The sequence below is a fragment of the Nycticebus coucang genome, chromosome 3 (assembly GCF_027406575.1).
Source record: "Nycticebus coucang isolate mNycCou1 chromosome 3, mNycCou1.pri, whole genome shotgun sequence".
NCBI lineage: Eukaryota > Metazoa > Chordata > Mammalia > Primates > Lorisidae > Nycticebus > Nycticebus coucang.
Genome location: NC_069782.1, coordinates 33,717,715 through 33,723,923, shown reverse-complemented (window position 1 = coordinate 33,723,923; position 6,209 = coordinate 33,717,715). Strand labels below are relative to the sequence as shown.

Here is a 6,209-nt window from a genome sequence, read left to right as displayed (position 1 = left end):
TAAGATCAAAAGTGGCATTTTTCAAATGAAAATCCCTTGCTCTTTCAGTAATCTCAGTATAAATTCAAATACACTTTCCAATGGCCTATGAACTCACTGGTCTTAATGTCACTTTGGTTAAAAGTTCCATTGTCTTAAAGATGACCTAGTTCAAGAAAGAGATCTAACTGAAATGATCCATCCAAATTCACTACTTTTAAAAGAACTTTATTCACACTCATTTATTCTAACTTACTCTTCTTTGGAACTTTTCCAGAGGTATAGCTTGAGAATGCTTACCATACACACACGTTCATCATACATCTAGTCTTGGGCTAGGTGGCCATTCAGCAGAATGCATATTATACGAGAGAATGTCATCTTGTAGAAAATGAGGAGATGATCATTTTATATTTTCATGAATCAGATTCCATATTTAAAAACTCCAACTTTTGTTTTGTTTAACTTTCCCTGCATGTCTTTCTTTGGACGTAAAAAGAAGAAGTCCTAAAACTTGGAAGCTTTAACTAATATGTGATGTTTAAGCCTGTTTATGATGTATGTGTGGCATGCCCAACATATGCCGTTCTCCAATTTACCAAGTTTCTTTGTCTTTCCTCTGCACATAATTGGATTTTAATATGACAAATGTAGTAGGAGGCTTTCTATCCTTAAAGATTTCCTGGCTTGAAATATTGAAAGCATCTAAAGTTGCCTGTTTCATATTTCCTCGAATTTAGAGGCAGGGCTCTTTCTGGAAGTACCCTTGAGAAACCTGGAAAGGTTTCCATTGACACTAAATACTTAAAGACAGTAATTAACATTAGTAAATGACAGAAGTCATCTAGTTCTACTGCAGTAAGGAATTTTTTTGAAACTATTATTTACATAAAGATGTTCTCTCTCTCTCTCCCCCACATAATTGCACCCTCCGCAATAATTAAATTTAACTTCCTGACTCTATAGACTCTTCTCTTTATGCCTGTCTTAGTCTGTTTTGTGCTGCTATAATAGAATACCACACACCAGATAATTTATAACGAGCATAATTTTTTTTTTTTTTTTTTGTGCATGCTTCTGGAAGTTAGGGAGTCCAGGATATGGGGCTGGCGTCTGGTGAGGATCTTCAGGCATCATCTCATGATTGGAGGGAAAAGAGAAGGCAAGAGAAAAAAGCAAAAGAGACATTCCAGGATAACAGACTCACTCCCACGATAATGGCATTAATCCATTCATAAGGCAGAATCCTCATGGCCTAATAACCTCCCAACACTGCTGCATTGGGGATCAAGTTTCTAACATGCAAACTTTGGGGGGGGGGCACAATCAAACAATAGCAATTCCCCATCCCATTTAGTATTTAAAATGTTAGTTCCTTATATCAAGACCCTTAAAGGCAGTAAGGGCTCATCCATTGTTTATTTCATTTTTTCCTAAGAAAACACATTTTTCTTTTAAGATACTTGAAAAATACAGAAAGATATTAAATAATCACTCATAATCCCACCCTCAGCAGTGACTAGTGCCATCAGACCTCTGTTATGACAGATTAATCATGCCTGCTCTGCGACATGCTTTCTGCCAAGTTCCCATTCGCTAGGAATGATGGAGCCATCTGTATCATGTGGATCTTTGCTGCCTTTTGATCTTTGCTGCGCACTTTCTGACTACCGCTTCTGTTTTCTACTTGCCTGGGGTAGTGTGTTGGATTCTGTCTCAGATACTTTCACAGGAAAGACTAACTTCCAGTTCGGCTCCTACTAACAAAATGATTTTCTACTAGAGAACACTCAGGATGTCTTCACACTTCATAGTTGATTAATTGTTAAACATGGCCTTGTATGACTATTTGAGCATTTTATCTCTACTCTCATGTAGACTGACAGTTTAAATACAGTATTAGTATTTATAACAAAATAGAAGCAATTCTGTGCATCAACACACACAGTGCCTAAAAGTGCTGCTATATCATTGAGTGGTTCTGATGTTGTCACCTGCTTCAATTGCTATAGTCACAGAGTCCAGGGATGTCATTTACTTCTTCCCTAAAAGAATGATTGTAATAGTTGTCAGATTAGTTCACAAAACATTTGACACTTTCCACTTTGCAGGCACATTTTTGTACCTAGGAATTGCCACGCGAGTTGCTTTGGCCTATGAAATGTAAACAGATGCCGCTTTCAGGCAGCAGATTTAAGAACTGGTGTGTGATTTGTCACCTTCTTTTCTGTGAATACAGAAGCCTGTATTGAGGCTTCTGATTACAGAAGCCTGCTCCATCAGTCTGGGTTTTGAAATTAATGGAACCCCCAAATGATCTGCAGGGGGCAAGTAGCATAATCAAGAAACACATCATTGTTGTTTAAGCTGCTATAACTAGGACTTCTTTTATCACTGAGTTGTGACTGAGACCATCCTGGTTGTTAGAACTACCCTGTTAGAACTGCCTACTGGAATCCCAGAGTGCATGAGGGGAAAGGACTTGTCCATCCCAGGAGAAAGCTGTTCCTCAGGCCATCTTACTTTATCTCTTGAGGTCGTCTGAAAGTCACACATCAGCATGTATGCCAAAATTTAACTTGCTGACATTTAATGTGACATATCTCCCTGGAAAAAGCAAAAAAAAAAAAAAAATTAAAATGCCTTATATTCCAGGAGCTCCCTTTCTGTAAAGATTGCATGAAGGGACAGTGAGGGAAAGGACAGGATAGAGCTGTTACTGCCTCCTGCATACCTAGCAGAGCTTATGCTTAATCCAAAAGCACAAAACTTACATTCAATGACACAAATAATGCACACGCACCATTTATAGCTGGAACTGTGCCAGCACTGCTGCATCAAAGATCGGTTGTCACACTTTACCTAAAAAGGGAATAAATAGATTTATTAACTGAAGGAAGTAGTTAGAGCTGCTTTTTAAAAAATAAAAAAATCTTAGAAAAAAGTATATTTTAGTGTTTTAAATGCTAGAACTGCTGAAACTCTATTATTAAGACTTGCTGTATATTTAGGATATCAATGTAGAACCTTGTGGAATTTAAAATTATATTACACATTTTCCCTAGATGGACCATTGGAAAAAATTCTCCTGACTCATAAATCACTGAAAATTTTTATTTCTTTCCATTAAATATTCTCGTCATGTTAAAATCCGTAAGATGCCTAAATTTGACCTATAATCCTTGACATATAAATCTGTACGTGTACATTCACGAGCACCTCAGCATTTTGTGAAACGTGCTGGTATACCGAACACATTTTTAACATTCAGATTATTTTGGAGTCTTACTTGAAAGTGTATAATATGGAAAAATATATTTGAAAGTTACTTTAAAATTATGCCTTGAGATGAATTCCCACTTTTTTTTGTTTTTGTAAATAATTTTTTATTGCAATATAAAGCACCACTATAGGCATTAATTTACGTGTTGTCTCCGGTCGCATTGGTACTACAGCAGAGTCAAGTAGTTGACTTGTGGTTAAGTTTAGTTTTTTTTTTTTTAATTCAATCTGGAATCAGAAAGCTGTGGATTCTGGCAAATGGTCCTTGTGTCCTTCCCCTACTTACCTGGTCTGGTCCCCTATTCTCCATAGCCCTTTACCCTTTACCCTTACAGATTGGGGACCAGCCCCCTCCCTAATTTCTCCCCAAAGCCCCTTAGATAGGGAGGAAAGAAGAGGAGAGGGGAGGGGACCCATCCCCTACTCAGGCATCCAGGAGGGCCCTCCCCCCATGGGCTTCACCTTTTCCTGCAGGCTCTCTCCCCGATAAATTTGTTAAAATCAAACCTGAATAAAACTACAAATTTAATATGAAAAAAAAATTCCCACTCTTATTTAACATTTTGTGATGTGATTTCAACAGCTGTTATCCTGAAAATTACCACTACTCAAATTTATTAAAGACAAATGTAGCATTTTTAACTTTTTATCATCCTTTCAGATAGAGAAACTGTAATTCTGGTCCATCTTGGTGGCTCTTTCTCAGAGACAGAATTTATAAAATATTTTCATAGGCTGATAACCATTAAGTCCACTTAAGTACATGTTGACTCCTTGGGATGCCATTGCTGTATTTTAGCAAAATTCTTGCTGAATTTCTTAAGGACATTGCATGGTGCCTAAATATTTCTGTCATTTTCTTTCAGTTTCGTTGAGGCTGTTAAGTACTTTTCACTCAACAAGGTCTGCAAGGTTTTATCCTTCAAAAAATAAAACAAAGTTGTGATAGCCCTGCTCCAGAGATGCTGACTCAATCTTTTAGTTCTATAACTTTAACCTTTTATGTCCTTGAGTACCTTTTGTAACAAAATTTAATGCACCATGATTTCTACAAGGTCTAGTCATATTTTGCAGATGATAATGAATGTGTTTGCATATCTCTGGGAGACAGTTTTTCTACGATATCTTTAACTAATTCTGGCAATCTGTCTTTAGTCGACTAAGCAATTAAACGGCAACATTCCAGGATGAAACTATTTGTAAGCAAATATATTACCCGATTGACATTTTACAATCCAATACTTCATAACAGGTAAACAGTAATAAAACCATAATGCTTTACAGCAAAGGTTCATAACATTGTATATGTTTAGAAATCTTCAAGAAAGCTATAACTGGATGTTCCCCCCAAGAGAAACAATTAACTTGAAATTTCATTACTGTGCTTTCTACCTGTTACTCTCAATTCTGAAAACTTTTAACGTGTTTCTGCTGTGCTGTTGTTCTTTATAAGAAAACTACTTAAAGAATATTTATAGATGTATAAATATGAGTTATAAAAATTAAAAACTGATATCAATTGGTAGATTGTGCCTAGGTTGACACTTTTCAGCCTAATAACTTATAAATTATTCTTTACTAAGGTTCTATTAAACCTACCAAATTGATAAAGTGGGGTGTGTTCATTTATTCTTAGGGATAGTTTTCTTTAATTGACCTTTTAATAAAGTCAGTTTAGGAATAAACAACAAAATTGGGTTTCTTTTTCCCCTTTCATATAGATGTATGCTATATCAATAAAAAAAAAATCCTAGTTTCTTGGTGTGTAGAATTTGTAAGCATCGTCTTTTAAATTAAGCTAACCCTTATTAGATTCCTAATAGACGCACTTTTCAAGGGTCAAATGTGGGGCCTAGTTAGCTTTGATTCTGTTACAAACTAGTTCTGTAAATTGGAGCATCTCACTCAATCTATTTGAGACTATTTTATTTGTTTTTTTACTCTTATTTGCATTTTTTTTTATGTTGCATCTATTCCTGTGTCATAAGTTGTTCTTTCTTCAGTTTCTTCTGGGATATCTTTTTCTTCTGTGCTACCTTTTCTTCTGGTTTGGGAACAATTTGTCCTTTTCAGGAAGGATCATCTCCATGTAGCAGAGGGAGCTCACATATGGGTTAATGTGACCATTAGCTCTGCAAGTTTGGTGATGCATCTTGGGTGTTTTGTTTACTTGGATAAGCTCGATGACCAGAGAATCTACATCTAAACCCTTAAGTTCAGCATTGTTCTCTGCATTTTTAAGCACATACAGCAAAAATTAGGCACTGTTTTTGGGCCACCAATCCTGTGTCCAGCCCCACTGTTTGGCCTGGGCGCACCTACCAACTCCACCATTGTAACGCTGGAATGGTACACACAGTTTCTTTAAAGTGGCATCCTTCAGATACTTGTTGGCTTTTTGTATAGGCAGTTTCCTGTTCATTCTGTCATTATTCACCCAAACGTTGAAATTCAATCATCTTCTAATTACAATTTGGTGTCACATCTTAACCTGTACACTGGGTTCTCAAAACAGCTCTGGCAGTTTTACCCACTTCCACAAATCTTAAGCTGAACAGCTCTTCATATGTGACATCTGAAGAAGGTGGCTGCTCAGAGTTTACCAATTTTCACGGTAAATCCAAAGGTGTCCTAAGAAAGACATCACTGCAGTTTGAGTCTATTTTAACATCTACAGAAGAAGCAGGCTGCATTAGGAGTTGTGAGGTTTGTTCCAACTTTGTACTCTGTAGTCCTTAATAAAGTTTTCTTTTTAAAGTTACCTATGTAAGTTCTTAAAATTCTTAAACATAAAATTGGTTCTATTTGAAAAAGAATTGGTCTCTTAGAAAGAATTAGCAGATAATTTTAATCCTAAATCAGTGCTCTCAAATCTAAGTCTGATAAAACTGTGTATGCCACAATTACTGAACACTTTCACTCAAACTGGTAGTTTTTCCCTGTGTTCC

At 36.3% G+C, this 6,209-nt stretch overlaps 1 non-coding gene across 1 annotated transcript; it reads right to left on the bottom strand.

Moving 5' to 3' along the window:
• Window positions 1-5,848: 5,848 nt before the first annotated feature.
• Window positions 5,849-5,913, bottom strand: LOC128582836 (small nucleolar RNA SNORD58). The gene has a single exon (XR_008379264.1). It is a non-coding gene; the product is annotated as a small nucleolar RNA SNORD58 (small nucleolar RNA).
• Window positions 5,914-6,209: the final 296 nt, after the last annotated feature.